This window comes from Phalangium opilio, unplaced genomic scaffold (genome assembly GCF_054372755.1).
Source record: "Phalangium opilio isolate 3A_F unplaced genomic scaffold, DU_Popi_V2 ptg000352l_1, whole genome shotgun sequence".
NCBI lineage: Eukaryota > Metazoa > Arthropoda > Arachnida > Opiliones > Phalangiidae > Phalangium > Phalangium opilio.
The window spans coordinates 6,215,954-6,234,782 of NW_028324228.1; the positions used below are offsets into that span (position 1 = coordinate 6,215,954).

General features: G+C 47.0%; 19 non-coding genes across 19 annotated transcripts; all 19 read right to left on the reverse strand.

Annotated features, from left to right (window-relative positions):
- Nucleotides 1-36: 36 nt before the first annotated feature.
- TRNAN-GUU (transfer RNA asparagine (anticodon GUU)) lies at nucleotides 37-109 on the reverse strand. Its single transcript has one exon. It is a non-coding gene; the product is annotated as a tRNA-Asn (tRNA).
- Nucleotides 110-183: 74 nt separating this feature from the next.
- TRNAN-GUU (transfer RNA asparagine (anticodon GUU)) lies at nucleotides 184-256 on the reverse strand. The gene has a single exon. It is a non-coding gene; the product is annotated as a tRNA-Asn (tRNA).
- Nucleotides 257-3,120: 2,864 nt separating this feature from the next.
- Nucleotides 3,121-3,193, reverse strand: TRNAN-GUU (transfer RNA asparagine (anticodon GUU)). The gene has a single exon. It is a non-coding gene; the product is annotated as a tRNA-Asn (tRNA).
- Nucleotides 3,194-3,267: 74 nt separating this feature from the next.
- On the reverse strand, nucleotides 3,268-3,340 carry TRNAN-GUU (transfer RNA asparagine (anticodon GUU)). Its single transcript has one exon. It is a non-coding gene; the product is annotated as a tRNA-Asn (tRNA).
- A 954-nt stretch (nucleotides 3,341-4,294) lies between these two features.
- TRNAN-GUU (transfer RNA asparagine (anticodon GUU)) lies at nucleotides 4,295-4,367 on the reverse strand. Its single transcript has one exon. It is a non-coding gene; the product is annotated as a tRNA-Asn (tRNA).
- Nucleotides 4,368-5,618: 1,251 nt separating this feature from the next.
- Nucleotides 5,619-5,691, reverse strand: TRNAN-GUU (transfer RNA asparagine (anticodon GUU)). Its single transcript has one exon. It is a non-coding gene; the product is annotated as a tRNA-Asn (tRNA).
- Nucleotides 5,692-6,645: 954 nt separating this feature from the next.
- On the reverse strand, nucleotides 6,646-6,718 carry TRNAN-GUU (transfer RNA asparagine (anticodon GUU)). The gene has a single exon. It is a non-coding gene; the product is annotated as a tRNA-Asn (tRNA).
- Nucleotides 6,719-8,115: 1,397 nt separating this feature from the next.
- Nucleotides 8,116-8,188, reverse strand: TRNAN-GUU (transfer RNA asparagine (anticodon GUU)). The gene has a single exon. It is a non-coding gene; the product is annotated as a tRNA-Asn (tRNA).
- Nucleotides 8,189-8,262: 74 nt separating this feature from the next.
- On the reverse strand, nucleotides 8,263-8,335 carry TRNAN-GUU (transfer RNA asparagine (anticodon GUU)). The gene has a single exon. It is a non-coding gene; the product is annotated as a tRNA-Asn (tRNA).
- A 1,251-nt stretch (nucleotides 8,336-9,586) lies between these two features.
- TRNAN-GUU (transfer RNA asparagine (anticodon GUU)) lies at nucleotides 9,587-9,659 on the reverse strand. Its single transcript has one exon. It is a non-coding gene; the product is annotated as a tRNA-Asn (tRNA).
- A 74-nt stretch (nucleotides 9,660-9,733) lies between these two features.
- On the reverse strand, nucleotides 9,734-9,806 carry TRNAN-GUU (transfer RNA asparagine (anticodon GUU)). The gene has a single exon. It is a non-coding gene; the product is annotated as a tRNA-Asn (tRNA).
- Nucleotides 9,807-12,085: 2,279 nt separating this feature from the next.
- TRNAN-GUU (transfer RNA asparagine (anticodon GUU)) lies at nucleotides 12,086-12,158 on the reverse strand. The gene has a single exon. It is a non-coding gene; the product is annotated as a tRNA-Asn (tRNA).
- Nucleotides 12,159-14,434: 2,276 nt separating this feature from the next.
- On the reverse strand, nucleotides 14,435-14,507 carry TRNAN-GUU (transfer RNA asparagine (anticodon GUU)). Its single transcript has one exon. It is a non-coding gene; the product is annotated as a tRNA-Asn (tRNA).
- A 1,248-nt stretch (nucleotides 14,508-15,755) lies between these two features.
- TRNAH-GUG (transfer RNA histidin (anticodon GUG)) lies at nucleotides 15,756-15,828 on the reverse strand. The gene has a single exon. It is a non-coding gene; the product is annotated as a tRNA-His (tRNA).
- A 661-nt stretch (nucleotides 15,829-16,489) lies between these two features.
- TRNAH-GUG (transfer RNA histidin (anticodon GUG)) lies at nucleotides 16,490-16,562 on the reverse strand. The gene has a single exon. It is a non-coding gene; the product is annotated as a tRNA-His (tRNA).
- A 367-nt stretch (nucleotides 16,563-16,929) lies between these two features.
- TRNAH-GUG (transfer RNA histidin (anticodon GUG)) lies at nucleotides 16,930-17,002 on the reverse strand. The gene has a single exon. It is a non-coding gene; the product is annotated as a tRNA-His (tRNA).
- A 220-nt stretch (nucleotides 17,003-17,222) lies between these two features.
- TRNAN-GUU (transfer RNA asparagine (anticodon GUU)) lies at nucleotides 17,223-17,295 on the reverse strand. The gene has a single exon. It is a non-coding gene; the product is annotated as a tRNA-Asn (tRNA).
- Nucleotides 17,296-17,369: 74 nt separating this feature from the next.
- Nucleotides 17,370-17,442, reverse strand: TRNAN-GUU (transfer RNA asparagine (anticodon GUU)). Its single transcript has one exon. It is a non-coding gene; the product is annotated as a tRNA-Asn (tRNA).
- Nucleotides 17,443-17,956: 514 nt separating this feature from the next.
- TRNAN-GUU (transfer RNA asparagine (anticodon GUU)) lies at nucleotides 17,957-18,029 on the reverse strand. Its single transcript has one exon. It is a non-coding gene; the product is annotated as a tRNA-Asn (tRNA).
- Nucleotides 18,030-18,829: the final 800 nt, after the last annotated feature.

Below are 18,829 nucleotides of genomic sequence, written 5' to 3' on the forward strand. Positions count from 1 at the left end.
TTGGATTTTTACGGTACATGTGAGATTTCACAACACCGCTCCCGGGTGGGCTCGAACCACCAACCTTTCGGTTAACAGCCGAACGCGCTAACCATTGCGCCACGGAAGCTCAAAAATTAAATGGTCGTCAGGTATTGTGGAAAAACTTTGGCATTTGACATTATGTTTGAGATCTCACAACACCGCTCCCGGGTGGGCTCGAACCACCAACCTTTCGGTTAACAGCCGAACGCGCTAACCATTGCGCCACGGAAGCTCAAAAATTAAACGGTCGTCAGGTATTGTGGAAAAACTTTGGCTTTTTACGTTACATTTGAGACTTCACAACACGGCAGCCGGGTCGGCTCGAACCACCAACCTTTTGGTTAACATCCGATAGCGCTAACCTTCGAGCCAAGGAAGCTCAGAAATGAAATGGTCGTCAGGTATTGTGCAAAAACTCTGACTTTTTACGTCACATCCGAGACTTCAAAACACCGCTCCCGGATGGGCTCGAACCACAAACCTTTTGAATAACAGCTGAACGCGCTAACCATTGCGCCACGGAAGCCCAAAAATTAAATGTTCGTCAGATATTTTTAAAAAACTCTGAATTTTACGTTACATCTAAGACCTCACAACACCGCTCCCGGATGGGCTCGAACCACCAACCTTTCGGTTAACAGCCGACGGCGTTAACCATTGCGCAACGGAAGCCCAAAAGATTAAATGTTCGTCAGGTATTGTGGAAAAACTTTGGATTTTTACGTTACATGTGAGATCTCACAACACCGCTCCCGGGTGGGCTCGAACCACCAACCTTTCGGTTAACAGCCGACGGCGTTAACCATTGCGCAACGGAAGCCCAAAAGATTAAATGTTCGTCAGGTATTGTGGAAAAAATTTGGATTTTTACGTTACATGTGAGATCTCACAACACCGCTCCCGGGTGGGCTCGAACCACCAACCTTTCGGTTAACAGCCGACGGCGTTAACCATTGCGCAACGGAAGCCCAAAGATTAAATGATCGTCAGGTATTGTGGAAAAACTTTGACTTTTTACGTCACATCTGAGACCTCACAACACCGCTCACGGATGGGCTCGAAATACCAACCTTTCGGTTAACAGCCGAACGCGCTAACCATTGCGCCACGGAAGCCCAAAAATTAAATGGTCGTCGGGTATTGTGGAAACACTTTGGCTTTTTACGTTACATGTGAGATCTCACAACACCGCTCCCGGGTGGGCTCGAACCACCAACCTTTCGGTTAACAGCCGAACGCGCTAACTATTGCGCCACGGAAGCCCAAAAATTAAATGTTCGTCAGGTATTGTGGAAAAACTTTGACTTTTTACGTCACATCTGAGACCTCACAACACCGCTCACGGATGGGCTCGAACCACAAACCTTTCGGTTAACAGCCGAACGCGCTAACCATTGCGACACGGAAGCCCAAAGATTAAATGTTCGTCAGGTATTGTGGAAAAACTTTGACTTTTTACGTCACATCTGAGACTTCACAACACCGCTCCCGGATGGGCTCGAACCAGAAACCTTTTGAATAACAGCTGAACGCTCTAACCATTGCGCCACGGAAGACCAAAAATTAAATGTTCGTCAGTTATTTTTAAAAAACTCTGAATTTTACGTTACATCTAAGATCTCACAACACCGCTCCCGGATGGGCTCGAACCACCAACCTTTCGGTTAACAGCCGACGGCGTTAACCATTGTGCAACGGAAGCCCAAAGATTAAATGTTCGTCAGGTATTGTGGAAAAGCTTTGACTTTTTACGTCACATCTGAGACTTCACAACACCGCTCCCGGATGGGCTCGAACCACAAACCTTTTGAATAACAGCTGAAGGCTCTAACCATTGCGCCACGGAAGCCCAAAAATTAAATGTTCGTCAGTTATTTTTAAAAAACTCTGAATTTTACGTTACATCTAAGATCTCACAACACCGCTCCCGGATGGGCTCGAACCACCAACCTTTCGGTTAACAGCCGACGGCGTTAACCATTGTGCAACGGAAGCCCAAAGATTAAATGTTCGTCAGGTATTGTGGAAAAGCTTTGACTTTTTACGTCACATCTGAGACTTCACAACACCGCTCCCGGATGGGCTCGAACCACAAACCTTTTGAATAACAGCTGAAGGCTCTAACCATTGCGCCACGGAAGCCCAAAAATTAAATGTTCGTCAGTTATTTTTAAAAAACTCTGAATTTTACGTTACATCTAAGACCTCACAACACCGCTCCCGGATGGGCTCGAACCACCAACCTTTCGGTTAACAGCCGACGGCGTTAACCATTGCGCAACGGAAGCCCAAAAGATTAAATGTTCGTCAGGTATTGTGGAAAAACTTTGACTTTTTACGTCACATCTGAGACCTCACAACACCGCTCACGGATGGGCTCGAACCACCAACCTTTCGGTTAACAGCCGAACGCGCTAACCATTGCGACACGGAAGCCCAAAGATTAAATGTTCGTCAGGTATTGTGGAAAAACTTTGACTTTTTACGTCACATCTGAGACTTCACAACACCGCTCCCGGATGGGCTCGAACCAGAAACCTTTTGATTAACAGCTGAACGCTCTAACCATTGCGCCACGGAAGACCAAAAGTTAAATGTTCGTCAGTTATTTTTAAAAAACTCTGAATTTTACGTTACATCTACGACCTCACAACACCGCTCCCGGATGGGCTCGAACCACCAACCTTTCGGTTAACAGCCGACGGCGTTAACCATTGTGCAACGGAAGCCCAAAGATTAAATGTTCGTCAGGTATTGTGGAAAAGCTTTGACTTTTTACGTCACATCTGAGACTTCACAACACCGCTCCCGGATGGGCTCGAACCACAAACCTTTTGAATAACAGCTGAAGGCTCTAACCATTGCGCCACGGAAGCCCAAAAATTAAATGTTCGTCAGTTATTTTTAAAAAACTCTGAATTTTACGTTACATCTAAGATCTCACAACACCGCTCCCGGATGGGCTCGAACCACCAACCTTTCGGTTAACAGCCGACGGCGTTAACCATTGCGCAACGGAAGCCCAAAGATTAAATGTTCGTCAGGTATTGTGGAAAAACTTTGGATTTTTACGTTACATGTGAGATTTCACAACACCGCTCCCGGGTGGGCTCGAACCACCAACCTTTCGGTTAACAGCCGAACGCGCTAACCATTGCGCCACGGAAGCTCAAAAATTAAATGGTCGTCAGGTATTGTGGAAAAACTTTGGCATTTGACATTACGTTTGAGATCTCACAACACCGCTCCCGGGTGGGCTCGAACCACCAACCTTTCGGTTAACAGCCGAACGCGCTAACCATTGCGCCACGGAAGCTCAAAAATTAAACGGTCGTCAGGTATTGTGGAAAAACTTTGGCTTTTTACGTTACATTTGAGACTTCACAACACGGCAGCCGGGTGGGCTCGAACCACCAACCTTTTGGTTAACATCCGAACGCGCTAACCTTCGAGCCAAGGAAGCTCAGAAATGAAATGGTCGTCAGGTATTGTGCAAAAACTCTGACTTTTTACGTCACATCCGAGACTTCAAAACACCGCTCCCGGATGGGCTCGAACCACAAACCTTTTGAATAACAGCTGAACGCGCTAACCATTGCGCCACGGAAGCCCAAAAATTAAATGTTCGTCAGATATTTTTAAAAAACTCTGAATTTTACGTTACATCTAAGACCTCACAACTCCGCTCCCGGGTGGGCTCGAACCACCAACCTATTAGTTAACAGCCGAACGCGCTAACCATTGAGCCACGGAAGCCCAAAAATTAAATGGTCGTCAGGTATTGTGGAAAAACTTTAGCTTTTTACGTCACATCTGAGACTCCACAACACCGCTCCCGGATGGGCTCGAACCACCAACCTTTCGGTTAACAGCCGAACGCGCTAACCATTGCGCCACGGAAGCCCAAAAATTAAATGTTCGTCAGTTATTTTTAAAAAACTCTGAATTTTACGTTACATCTAAGACCTCACAACACCGCTCCCGGATGGGCTCGAACCACCAACCTTTCGGTTAACAGCCGACGGCGTTAACCATTGCGCAACGGAAGCCCAAAGATTAAATGTTCGTCAGGTATTGTGGAAAAACTTTGGATTTTTACGGTACATGTGAGATTTCACAACACCGCTCCCGGGTGGGCTCGAACCACCAACCTTTCGGTTAACAGCCGAACGCGCTAACCATTGCGCCACGGAAGTTCAAAAATTAAATGGTCGTCAGGTATTGTGGAAAAACTTTGGCATTTGACATTATGTTTGAGATCTCACAACACCGCTCCCGGGTGGGCTCGAACCACCAACCTTTCGGTTAACAGCCGAACGCGCTAACCATTGCGCCACGGAAGCTCAAAAATTAAACGGTCGTCAGGTATTGTGGAAAAACTTTGGCTTTTTACGTTACATTTGAGACTTCACAACACGGCAGCCGGGTCGGCTCGAACCACCAACCTTTTGGTTAACATCCGATAGCGCTAACCTTCGAGCCAAGGAAGCTCAGAAATGAAATGGTCGTCAGGTATTGTGCAAAAACTCTGACTTTTTACGTCACATCCGAGACTTCAAAACACCGCTCCCGGATGGGCTCGAACCACAAACCTTTTGAATAACAGCTGAACGCGCTAACCATTGCGCCACGGAAGCCCAAAAATTAAATGTTCGTCAGATATTTTTAAAAAACTCTGAATTTTACGTTACATCTAAGACCTCACAACACCGCTCCCGGATGGGCTCGAACCACCAACCTTTCGGTTAACAGCCGACGGCGTTAACCATTGCGCAACGGAAGCCCAAAAGATTAAATGTTCGTCAGGTATTGTGGAAAAACTTTGGATTTTTACGTTACATGTGAGATCTCACAACACCGCTCCCGGGTGGGCTCGAACCACCAACCTTTCGGTTAACAGCCGACGGCGTTAACCATTGCGCAACGGAAGCCCAAAAGATTAAATGTTCGTCAGGTATTGTGGAAAAAATTTGGATTTTTACGTTACATGTGAGATCTCACAACACCGCTCCCGGGTGGGCTCGAACCACCAACCTTTCGGTTAACAGCCGACGGCGTTAACCATTGCGCAACGGAAGCCCAAAGATTAAATGATCGTCAGGTATTGTGGAAAAACTTTGGATTTTTACGTTACCTGTGAGATTTCACAACTCCGCTCCCGGGTGGGCTCGAACCACCAACCTATTAGTTAACAGCCGAACGCGCTAACCATTGAGCCACGGAAGCCCAAAAATTTAATGGTCGTCAGGTATTGTGGAAAAACTTTGGCTTTTTACGTTACATTTGAGACTTCACAACACTGCTCCCGGGTGGGCTCGAACCACCAACCTTAAGCTTAACATCCGAACACGCTAACCATGGAGCCAAGGAAGCTCAGAAATGAAATGGTCGTCAGGTATTGTGGAAAAACTTTGACTTTTTACGTCACATCTGAGACTTCACAACACCGCTCCCGGATGGGCTCGAACCACCAACCTTTCGGTTAACAGCCGAACGCGCTAACCATTGCGCCACGGAAGCTCAAAAATTAAATGGTCGTCAGGTATTGTGGAAAAACTTTGGCATTTGACATTACGTTTGAGATCTCACAACACCGCTCCCGGGTGGGCTCGAACCACCAACCTTTCGGTTAACAGCCGAACGCGCTAACCATTGCGCCACGGAAGCTCAAAAATTAAACGGTCGTCAGGTATTGTGGAAAAACTTTGGCTTTTTACGTTACATTTGAGACTTCACAACACGGCAGCCGGGTGGGCTCGAACCACCAACCTTTTGGTTAACATCCGAACGCGCTAACCTTCGAGCCAAGGAAGCTCAGAAATGAAATGGTCGTCAGGTATTGTGCAAAAACTCTGACTTTTTACGTCACATCCGAGACTTCAAAACACCGCTCCCGGATGGGCTCGAACCACAAACCTTTTGAATAACAGCTGAACGCGCTAACCATTGCGCCACGGAAGCCCAAAAATTAAATGTTCGTCAGATATTTTTAAAAAACTCTGAATTTTACGTTACATCTAAGACCTCACAACTCCGCTCCCGGGTGGGCTCGAACCACCAACCTATTAGTTAACAGCCGAACGCGCTAACCATTGAGCCACGGAAGCCCAAAAATTAAATGGTCGTCAGGTATTGTGGAAAAACTTTAGCTTTTTACGTCACATCTGAGACTCCACAACACCGCTCCCGGATGGGCTCGAACCACCAACCTTTCGGTTAACAGCCGAACGCGCTAACCATTGCGCCACGGAAGCCCAAAAATTAAATGTTCGTCAGTTATTTTTAAAAAACTCTGAATTTTACGTTACATCTAAGACCTCACAACACCGCTCCCGGATGGGCTCGAACCACCAACCTTTCGGTTAACAGCCGACGGCGTTAACCATTGCGCAACGGAAGCCCAAAGATTAAATGTTCGTCAGGTATTGTGGAAAAACTTTGGATTTTTACGGTACATGTGAGATTTCACAACACCGCTCCCGGGTGGGCTCGAACCACCAACCTTTCGGTTAACAGCCGAACGCGCTAACCATTGCGCCACGGAAGTTCAAAAATTAAATGGTCGTCAGGTATTGTGGAAAAACTTTGGCATTTGACATTATGTTTGAGATCTCACAACACCGCTCCCGGGTGGGCTCGAACCACCAACCTTTCGGTTAACAGCCGAACGCGCTAACCATTGCGCCACGGAAGCTCAAAAATTAAACGGTCGTCAGGTATTGTGGAAAAACTTTGGCTTTTTACGTTACATTTGAGACTTCACAACACGGCAGCCGGGTCGGCTCGAACCACCAACCTTTTGGTTAACATCCGATAGCGCTAACCTTCGAGCCAAGGAAGCTCAGAAATGAAATGGTCGTCAGGTATTGTGCAAAAACTCTGACTTTTTACGTCACATCCGAGACTTCAAAACACCGCTCCCGGATGGGCTCGAACCACAAACCTTTTGAATAACAGCTGAACGCGCTAACCATTGCGCCACGGAAGCCCAAAAATTAAATGTTCGTCAGATATTTTTAAAAAACTCTGAATTTTACGTTACATCTAAGACCTCACAACACCGCTCCCGGATGGGCTCGAACCACCAACCTTTCGGTTAACAGCCGACGGCGTTAACCATTGCGCAACGGAAGCCCAAAAGATTAAATGTTCGTCAGGTATTGTGGAAAAACTTTGGATTTTTACGTTACATGTGAGATCTCACAACACCGCTCCCGGGTGGGCTCGAACCACCAACCTTTCGGTTAACAGCCGACGGCGTTAACCATTGCGCAACGGAAGCCCAAAAGATTAAATGTTCGTCAGGTATTGTGGAAAAAATTTGGATTTTTACGTTACATGTGAGATCTCACAACACCGCTCCCGGGTGGGCTCGAACCACCAACCTTTCGGTTAACAGCCGACGGCGTTAACCATTGCGCAACGGAAGCCCAAAGATTAAATGATCGTCAGGTATTGTGGAAAAACTTTGGATTTTTACGTTACCTGTGAGATTTCACAACTCCGCTCCCGGGTGGGCTCGAACCACCAACCTATTAGTTAACAGCCGAACGCGCTAACCATTGAGCCACGGAAGCCCAAAAATTTAATGGTCGTCAGGTATTGTGGAAAAACTTTGGCTTTTTACGTTACATTTGAGACTTCACAACACTGCTCCCGGGTGGGCTCGAACCACCAACCTTAAGCTTAACATCCGAACACGCTAACCATGGAGCCAAGGAAGCTCAGAAATGAAATGGTCGTCAGGTATTGTGGAAAAACTTTGACTTTTTACGTCACATCTGAGACTTCACAACACCGCTCCCGGATGGGCTCGAACCACCAACCTTTCGGTTAACAGCCGAACGCGCTAACCATTGCGCCACGGAAGCCCAAAAATTAAATGTTCGTCAGTTATTTTTAAAAAACTCTGAATTTTACGTTACATCTAAGACCTCACAACACCGCTCCCGGATGGGCTCGAACCACCAACCTTTCGGTTAACAGCCGACGGCGTTAACCATTGCGCAACGGAAGCCCAAAGATTAAATGTTCGTCAGGTATTGTGGAAAAACTTTGGATTTTTACGGTACATGTGAGATTTCACAACACCGCTCCCGGGTGGGCTCGAACCACCAACCTTTCGGTTAACAGCCGAACGCGCTAACCATTGCGCCACGGAAGCTCAAAAATTAAATGGTCGTCAGGTATTGTGGAAAAACTTTGGCATTTGACATTATGTTTGAGATCTCACAACACCGCTCCCGGGTGGGCTCGAACCACCAACCTTTCGGTTAACAGCCGAACGCGCTAACCATTGCGCCACGGAAGCTCAAAAATTAAACGGTCGTCAGGTATTGTGGAAAAACTTTGGCTTTTTACGTTACATTTGAGACTTCACAACACGGCAGCCGGGTCGGCTCGAACCACCAACCTTTTGGTTAACATCCGATAGCGCTAACCTTCGAGCCAAGGAAGCTCAGAAATGAAATGGTCGTCAGGTATTGTGCAAAAACTCTGACTTTTTACGTCACATCCGAGACTTCAAAACACCGCTCCCGGATGGGCTCGAACCACAAACCTTTTGAATAACAGCTGAACGCGCTAACCATTGCGCCACGGAAGCCCAAAAATTAAATGTTCGTCAGATATTTTTAAAAAACTCTGAATTTTACGTTACATCTAAGACCTCACAACACCGCTCCCGGATGGGCTCGAACCACCAACCTTTCGGTTAACAGCCGACGGCGTTAACCATTGCGCAACGGAAGCCCAAAAGATTAAATGTTCGTCAGGTATTGTGGAAAAACTTTGGATTTTTACGTTACATGTGAGATCTCACAACACCGCTCCCGGGTGGGCTCGAACCACCAACCTTTCGGTTAACAGCCGACGGCGTTAACCATTGCGCAACGGAAGCCCAAAAGATTAAATGTTCGTCAGGTATTGTGGAAAAAATTTGGATTTTTACGTTACATGTGAGATCTCACAACACCGCTCCCGGGTGGGCTCGAACCACCAACCTTTCGGTTAACAGCCGACGGCGTTAACCATTGCGCAACGGAAGCCCAAAGATTAAATGATCGTCAGGTATTGTGGAAAAACTTTGACTTTTTACGTCACATCTGAGACCTCACAACACCGCTCACGGATGGGCTCGAAATACCAACCTTTCGGTTAACAGCCGAACGCGCTAACCATTGCGCCACGGAAGCCCAAAAATTAAATGGTCGTCGGGTATTGTGGAAACACTTTGGCTTTTTACGTTACATGTGAGATCTCACAACACCGCTCCCGGGTGGGCTCGAACCACCAACCTTTCGGTTAACAGCCGAACGCGCTAACTATTGCGCCACGGAAGCCCAAAAATTAAATGTTCGTCAGGTATTGTGGAAAAACTTTGACTTTTTACGTCACATCTGAGACCTCACAACACCGCTCACGGATGGGCTCGAACCACAAACCTTTCGGTTAACAGCCGAACGCGCTAACCATTGCGACACGGAAGCCCAAAGATTAAATGTTCGTCAGGTATTGTGGAAAAACTTTGACTTTTTACGTCACATCTGAGACCTCACAACACCGCTCCCGGGTGGGCTCGAACCACCAACCTTTCGGTTAACAGCCGAACGCGCTAACCATTGCGCCACGGAAGCTCAAAAATTAAATGGTCGTCAGGTATTGTGGAAAAACTTTGGCATTTGACATTATGTTTGAGATCTCACAACACCGCTCCCGGGTGGGCTCGAACCACCAACCTTTCGGTTAACAGCCGAACGCGCTAACCATTGCGCCACGGAAGCTCAAAAATTAAACGGTCGTCAGGTATTGTGGAAAAACTTTGGCTTTTTACGTTACATTTGAGACTTCACAACACGGCAGCCGGGTCGGCTCGAACCACCAACCTTTTGGTTAACATCCGATAGCGCTAACCTTCGAGCCAAGGAAGCTCAGAAATGAAATGGTCGTCAGGTATTGTGCAAAAACTCTGACTTTTTACGTCACATCCGAGACTTCAAAACACCGCTCCCGGATGGGCTCGAACCACAAACCTTTTGAATAACAGCTGAACGCGCTAACCATTGCGCCACGGAAGCCCAAAAATTAAATGTTCGTCAGATATTTTTAAAAAACTCTGAATTTTACGTTACATCTAAGACCTCACAACACCGCTCCCGGATGGGCTCGAACCACCAACCTTTCGGTTAACAGCCGACGGCGTTAACCATTGCGCAACGGAAGCCCAAAAGATTAAATGTTCGTCAGGTATTGTGGAAAAACTTTGGATTTTTACGTTACATGTGAGATCTCACAACACCGCTCCCGGGTGGGCTCGAACCACCAACCTTTCGGTTAACAGCCGACGGCGTTAACCATTGCGCAACGGAAGCCCAAAAGATTAAATGTTCGTCAGGTATTGTGGAAAAAATTTGGATTTTTACGTTACATGTGAGATCTCACAACACCGCTCCCGGGTGGGCTCGAACCACCAACCTTTCGGTTAACAGCCGACGGCGTTAACCATTGCGCAACGGAAGCCCAAAGATTAAATGATCGTCAGGTATTGTGGAAAAACTTTGACTTTTTACGTCACATCTGAGACCTCACAACACCGCTCACGGATGGGCTCGAAATACCAACCTTTCGGTTAACAGCCGAACGCGCTAACCATTGCGCCACGGAAGCCCAAAAATTAAATGGTCGTCGGGTATTGTGGAAACACTTTGGCTTTTTACGTTACATGTGAGATCTCACAACACCGCTCCCGGGTGGGCTCGAACCACCAACCTTTCGGTTAACAGCCGAACGCGCTAACTATTGCGCCACGGAAGCCCAAAAATTAAATGTTCGTCAGGTATTGTGGAAAAACTTTGACTTTTTACGTCACATCTGAGACCTCACAACACCGCTCACGGATGGGCTCGAACCACAAACCTTTCGGTTAACAGCCGAACGCGCTAACCATTGCGACACGGAAGCCCAAAGATTAAATGTTCGTCAGGTATTGTGGAAAAACTTTGACTTTTTACGTCACATCTGAGACTTCACAACACCGCTCCCGGATGGGCTCGAACCAGAAACCTTTTGAATAACAGCTGAACGCTCTAACCATTGCGCCACGGAAGACCAAAAATTAAATGTTCGTCAGTTATTTTTAAAAAACTCTGAATTTTACGTTACATCTACGACCTCACAACACCGCTCCCGGATGGGCTCGAACCACCAACCTTTCGGTTAACAGCCGACGGCGTTAACCATTGTGCAACGGAAGCCCAAAGATTAAATGTTCGTCAGGTATTGTGGAAAAGCTTTGACTTTTTACGTCACATCTGAGACTTCACAACACCGCTCCCGGATGGGCTCGAACCACAAACCTTTTGAATAACAGCTGAAGGCTCTAACCATTGCGCCACGGAAGCCCAAAAATTAAATGTTCGTCAGTTATTTTTAAAAAACTCTGAATTTTACGTTACATCTAAGACCTCACAACACCGCTCCCGGATGGGCTCGAACCACCAACCTTTCGGTTAACAGCCGACGGCGTTAACCATTGCGCAACGGAAGCCCAAAAGATTAAATGTTCGTCAGGTATTGTGGAAAAACTTTGGCTTTTTACGTTACATATGAGAGCTCACAACACCGCTCCCGGGTGGGCTCGAACCACCAACCTATTAGTTAACAGCCGAACGCGCTAACCATTGAGCCACGGAAGCCCAAAAATTAAATGGTCGTCAGGTATTGTGGAAAAACTTTAGCTTTTTACGTCACATCTGAGACTCCACAACACCGCTCCCGGATGGGCTCGAACCACCAATCTTTCGGTTAACAGCCGAACGCGCTAACCATTGCGCAACGGAAGCCCAAAGATTAAATGTTCGTCAGGTATTGTGGAAAAACTTTGGATTTTTACGGTACATGTGAGATTTCACAACACCGCTCGCGGGTGGGCTCGAACCACCAACCTTTCGGTTAACAGCCGAACGCGCTAACCATTGCGCCACGGAAGCTCAAAAATTAAATGGTCGTCAGGTATTGTGGAAAAACTTTGGCATTTGACATTATGTTTGAGATCTCACAACACCGCTCCCGGGTGGGCTCGAACCACCAACCTTTCGGTTAACAGCCGAACGCGCTAACCATTGCGCCACGGAAGCTCAAAAATTAAACGGTCGTCAGGTATTGTGGAAAAACTTTGGCTTTTTACGTTACATTTGAGACTTCACAACACGGCAGCCGGGTGGGCTCGAACCACCAACCTTTTGGTTAACATCCGATAGCGCTAACCTTCGAGCCAAGGAAGCTCAGAAATGAAATGGTCGTCAGGTATTGTGCAAAAACTCTGACTTTTTACGTCACATCCGAGACTTCAAAACACCGCTCCCGGATGGGCTCGAACCACAAACCTTTCGGTTAACAGCCGAACGCGCTAACCATTGCGCCACGGAAGCCCAAAAATTAAATGGTCGTCGGGTATTGTGGAAACACTTTGGCTTTTTACGTTACATGTGAGAGCTCACAACACCGCTCCCGGGTGGGCTCGAACCACCAACCTTTCGGTTAACAGCCGAACGCGCTAACCATTGCGCCACAGAAGCCCAAAGATTAAATGTTCGTCAGGTATTTTTAAAAAAGTCTGAATTTTACGTTACATCTAAGACCTCACAACACCGCTCCCGGATGGGCTCGAACCACCAACCTTTCGGTTAACAGCCGACGGCGTTAACCATTGCGCAACGGAAGCCCAAAGATTAAATGATCGTCAGGTATTGTGGAAAAACTTTGGATTTTTACGTTACATGTGAGATCTCACAACACCGCTCCCGGGTGGGCTCGAACCACCAACCTTTCGGTTAACAGCCGACGGCGTTAACCATTGCGCAACGGAAGCCCAAAAGATTAAATGTTCGTCAGGTATTGTGGAAAAACTTTGGATTTTTACGTTACATGTGAGATCTCACAACACCGCTAACGGGTGGGCTCGAACCACCAACCTTTCGGTTAACAGCCGACGGCGTTAACCATTGCGCAACGGAAGCCCAAAGATTAAATGATCGTCAGGTATTGTGGAAAAACTTTGACTTTTTACGTCACATCTGAGACCTCACAACACCGCTCACGGATGGGCTCGAACCACCAACCTATTAGTTAACAGCCGAACGCGCTAACCATTGAGCCACGGAAGCCCAAAAATTAAATGGTCGTCAGGTATTGTGGAAAAACTTTAGCTTTTTACGTCACATCTGAGACTCCACAACACCGCTCCCGGATGGGCTCGAACCACCAACCTTTCGGTTAACAGCCGAACGCGCTAACCATTGCGCCACGGAAGCCCAAAAATTAAATGTTCGTCAGTTATTTTTAAAAAACTCTGAATTTTACGTTACATCTAAGACCTCACAACACCGCTCCCGGATGGGCTCGAACCACCAACCTTTCGGTTAACAGCCGACGGCGTTAACCATTGCGCAACGGAAGCCCAAAGATTAAATGTTCGTCAGGTATTGTGGAAAACTTTGGATTTTTACGGTACATGTGAGATTTCACAACACCGCTCGCGGGTGGGCTCGAACCACCAACCTTTCGGTTAACAGCCGAACGCGCTAACCATTGCGCCACGGAAGCTCAAAAATTAAATGGTCGTCAGGTATTGTGGAAAAACTTTGGCATTTGACATTATGTTTGAGATCTCACAACACCGCTCCCGGGTGGGCTCGAACCACCAACCTTTCGGTTAACAGCCGAACGCGCTAACCATTGCGCCACGGAAACTCAAAAATTAAACGGTCGTCAGGTATTGTGGAAAAATTTTGGCTTTTTACGTTACATTTGAGACTTCACAACACGGCAGCCGGGTGGGCTCGAACCACCAACCTTTTGGTTAACATCCGATAGCGCTAACCTTCGAGCCAAGGAAGCTCAGAAATGAAATGGTCGTCAGGTATTGTGCAAAAACTCTGACTTTTTACGTCACATCCGAGACTTCAAAACACCGCTCCCGGATGGGCTCGAACCACAAACCTTTTGAATAACAGCTGAACGCGCTAACCATTGCGCCACGGAAGCCCAAAAATTAAATGTTCGTCAGATATTTTTAAAAAACTCTGAATTTTACGTTACATGTGAGATCTCACAACACCGCTCCCGGGTGGGCTCGAACCACCAACCTTTCGGTTAACAGCCGACGGCGTTAACCATTGCGCAACGGAAGCCCAAAGATTAAATGATCGTCAGGTATTGTGGAAAAACTTTGACTTTTTACGTCACATCTGAGACCTCACAACACCGCTCACGGATGGGCTCGAACCACCAACCTTTCGGTTAACAGCCGAACGCGCTAACCATTGCGCCACGGAAGCCCAAAAATTAAATGGTCGTCGGGTATTGTGGAAACACTTTGGCTTTTTACGTTACATGTGAGATCTCACAACACCGCTCCCGGGTGGGCTCGAACCACCAACCTTTCGGTTAACAGCCGAACGCGCTAACCATTGCGCCACGGAAGCCCAAAAATTAATTGTTCGTCAGGTATTGTGGAAAAACTTTGACTTTTTACGTCACATCTGAGACCTCACAACACCGCTCACGGATGGGCTCGAACCACCAACCTTTCGGTTAACAGCCGAACGCGCTAACCATTGCGACACGGAAGCCCAAAGATTAAATGTTCGTCAGGTATTGTGGAAAAACTTTGACTTTTTACGTCACATCTGAGACTTCACAACACCGCTCCCGGATGGGCTCGAACCAGAAACCTTTTGAATAACAGCTGAACGCTCTAACCATTGCGCCACGGAAGACCAAAAATTAAATGTTCGTCAGTTATTTTTAAAAAACTCTGAATTTTACGTTACATCTACGACCTCACAACACCGCTCCCGGATGGGCTCGAACCACCAACCTTTCGGTTAACAGCCGACGGCGTTAACCATTGTGCAACGGAAGCCCAAAGATTAAATGTTCGTCAGGTATTGTGGACAAGCTTTGACTTTTTACGTCACATCTGAGACTTCACAACACCGCTCCCGGATGGGCTCGAACCACAAACCTTTTGAATAACAGCTGAAGGCTCTAACCATTGCGCCACGGAAGCCCAAAAATTAAATGTTCGTCAGTTATTTTTAAAAAACTCTGAATTTTACGTTACATCTAAGACCTCACAACACCGCTCCCGGATGGGCTCGAACCACCAACCTTTCGGTTAACAGCCGACGGCGTTAACCATTGCGCAACGGAAGCCCAAAAGATTAAATGTTCGTCAGGTATTGTGGAAAAACTTTGGCTTTTTACGTTACATGTGAGAGCTCACAACACCGCTCCCGGGTGGGCTCGAACCACCAACCTTTCGGTTAACAGCTGAACGCTCTAACCATTGCGCCACGGAAGCCCAAAAATTAAATGTTCGTCAGTTATTTTTAAAAAACTCTGAATTTTACGTTACATCTAAGACCTCACAACACCGCTCCCGGATGGGCTCGAACCACCAACCTTTCGGTTAACAGCCGACGGCGTTAACCATTGCGCCACGGAAGCCCAAAGATTAAATGTTCGTCAGGTATTTTGGAAAAACTTTGGCATTTGACATTACGTTTGAGATCTCACAACACCGCTCCCGGGTGGGCTCGAACCACCAACCTATTAGTTAACAGCCGAACGCGCTAACCATTGAGCCACGGAAGCCCAAAAATTAAATGGTCGTCAGGTATTGTGGAAAAACTTTGGCTTTTTACGTCACATCTGAGACTCCACAACACCGCTCCCGGATGGGCTCGAACCACCAACCTTTCGGTTCACAGCCGAACGCGCTAACCATTGCGCCACGGAAGCCCAAAAATTAAATGTTCGTCAGTTATTTTTAAAAAACTCTGAATTTTACGTTACATCTAAGACCTCACAACACCGCTCCCGGATGGGCTCGAACCACCAACCTTTCGGTTAACAGCCGACGGCGTTAACCATTGCGCAACGGAAGCCCAAAAGATTAAATGTTCGTCAGGTATTGTGGAAAAACTTTGGCTTTTTACGTTACATGTGAGAGCTCACAACACCGCTCCCGGGTGGGCTCGAACCACCAACCTTTCGGTTAACAGCTGAACGCTCTAACCATTGCGCCACGGAAGCCCAAAAATTAAATGTTCGTCAGTTATTTTTAAAAAACTCTGAATTTTACGTTACATCTAAGACCTCACAACACCGCTCCCGGATGGGCTCGAACCACCAACCTTTCGGTTAACAGCCGACGGCGTTAACCATTGCGCCACGGAAGCCCAAAGATTAAATGTTCGTCAGGTATTTTGGAAAAACTTTGGCATTTGACATTACGTTTGAGATCTCACAACACCGCTCCCGGGTGGGCTCGAACCACCAACCTATTAGTTAACAGCCGAACGCGCTAACCATTGAGCCACGGAAGCCCAAAAATTAAATGGTCGTCAGGTATTGTGGAAAAACTTTGGCTTTTTACGTCACATCTGAGACTCCACAACACCGCTCCCGGATGGGCTCGAACCACCAACCTTTCGGTTCACAGCCGAACGCGCTAACCATTGCGCCACGGAAGCCCAAAAATTAAATGTTCGTCAGTTATTTTTAAAAAACTCTGAATTTTACGTTACATCTAAGACCTCACAACACCGCTCCCGGATGGGCTCGAACCACCAACCTTTCGGTTAACAGCCGACGGCGTTAACCATTGCGCAACGGAAGCTCAAAAATTAAATGGTCGTCAGGTATTGTGGAAAAACTTTGGCATTTGACATTACGTTTGAGATCTCACAACACCGCTCCCGGGTGGGCTCGAACCACCAACCTATTAGTTAACAGCCGAACGCGCTAACCATTGAGCCACGGAAGCCCAAAAATTAAATGGTCGTCAGGTATTGTGGAAAAACTTTGGCTTTTTACGTCACATCTGAGACTCCACAACACCGCTCCCGGATGGGCTCGAACCACCAACCTTTCGGTTCACAGCCGAACGCGCTAACCATTGCGCCACGGAAGCCCAAAAATTAAATGTTCGTCAGTTATTTTTAAAAAACTCTGAATTTTACGTTACATCTAAGACCTCACAACACCGCTCCCGGATGGGCTCGAACCACCAACCTTTCGGTTAACAGCCGACGGCGTTAACCATTGCGCAACGGAAGCCCAAAGATTAAATGTTCGTCAGGTATTGTGGAAAAACTTTGGATTTTTACGTTACATGTGAGATTTCACAACACCGCTCCCGGGTGGGCTCGAACCACCAACCTTTCGGTTAACAGCCGAACGCGCTAACCATTGCGCCACGGAAGCTCAAAAATTAAATGGTCGTCAGGTATTGTGGAAAAACTTTGGCATTTGACATTACGTTTGAGATCTCACAACACCGCTCCCGGGTGGGCTCGAACCACCAACCTTTCGGTTAACAGCCGAACGCGCTAACCATTGCGCCACGGAAGCTCAAATATTAAACGGTCGTCAGGTATTGTGGAAAAACTTTGGCTTTTTACGTTACATTTGAGACTTCACAACACGGCAGCCGGGTGGGCTCGAACCACCAACCTTTTGGTTAACATCCGAACGCGCTAACCTTCGAGCCAAGGAAGCTCAGAAATGAAATGGTCGTCAGGTATTGTGCAAAAACTCATACTTTTTACGTCACATCCGAGACTTCAAAACACCGCTCCCGGATGGGCTCGAACCACAAACCTTTTGAATAACAGCTGAACGCGCTAACCATTGCGCCACGGAAGCCCAAAAATTAAATGTTCGTCAGATATTTTTAAAAAACTCTGAATTTTACGTTACATCTAAGACCTCACAACACCGCTCCCGGATGGGCTCGAACCACCAACCTTTCGGTTAACAGCCGACGGCGTTAACCATTGCGCAACGGAAGCCCTAAGATTAAATGTTCGTCAGGTATTGTGGAAAAACTTTGGATTTTTACGTTACATGTGAGATCTCACAACACCGCTCCCGGGTGGGCTCGAACCACCAACCTTTCGGTTAACAGCCGAACGCGCTAACCATTGCGCCACGGAAGCCCAAAAATTAAATGTTCGTCAGGTATTGTGGAAAAACTTTGACTTTTTACGTCACATCTGAGACCTCACAACACCGCTCACGGATGGGCTCGAACCACCAACCTTTCGGTTAACAGCCGAACGCGCTAACAATTGCGACACGGAAGCCCATAGATTAAATGTTCGTCAGGTATTGTGGAAAAACTTTGACTTTTTACGTCACATCTGAGACTTCACAACACCGCTCCTGGATGGGCTCGAACCAGAAACCTTTTGAATAACAGCTGAACGCTCTAACCATTGCGCCACGGAAGACCAAAAATTAAATGTTCGTCAGTTATTTTTAAAAAACTCTGAATTTTACGTTACATCTACGACCTCACAACATCGCTCCCGGATGGGCTCGAACCACCAACCTTTCGGTTAACAGCCGACGGCGGTAACCATTGTGCAACGGAAGCCCAAAGATTAAATGTTCGTCAGGTATTGTGGAAAAGCTTTGACTTTTTACGTCACATCTGGGACTTCACAACACCGCTCCCGGATGGGCTCGAACCACAAACCTTTTGAATAACAGCTGAACGCTCTAACCATTGCGCCACGGAAGCCCAAAAATTAAATGTTCGTCAGTTATTTTTAAAAAACTGAATTTTACGTTACATCTAAGACCACACAACACCGCTCCCGGATGGGCTCGAACCACCAACCTTTCGGTTAACAGCCGACGGCGTTAACCATTGCGCAACGGAAGCCCAAAAGATTAAATGTTCGTCAGGTATTGTGGAAAAACTTTGGCTTTTTACGTTACATGTGAGAGCTCA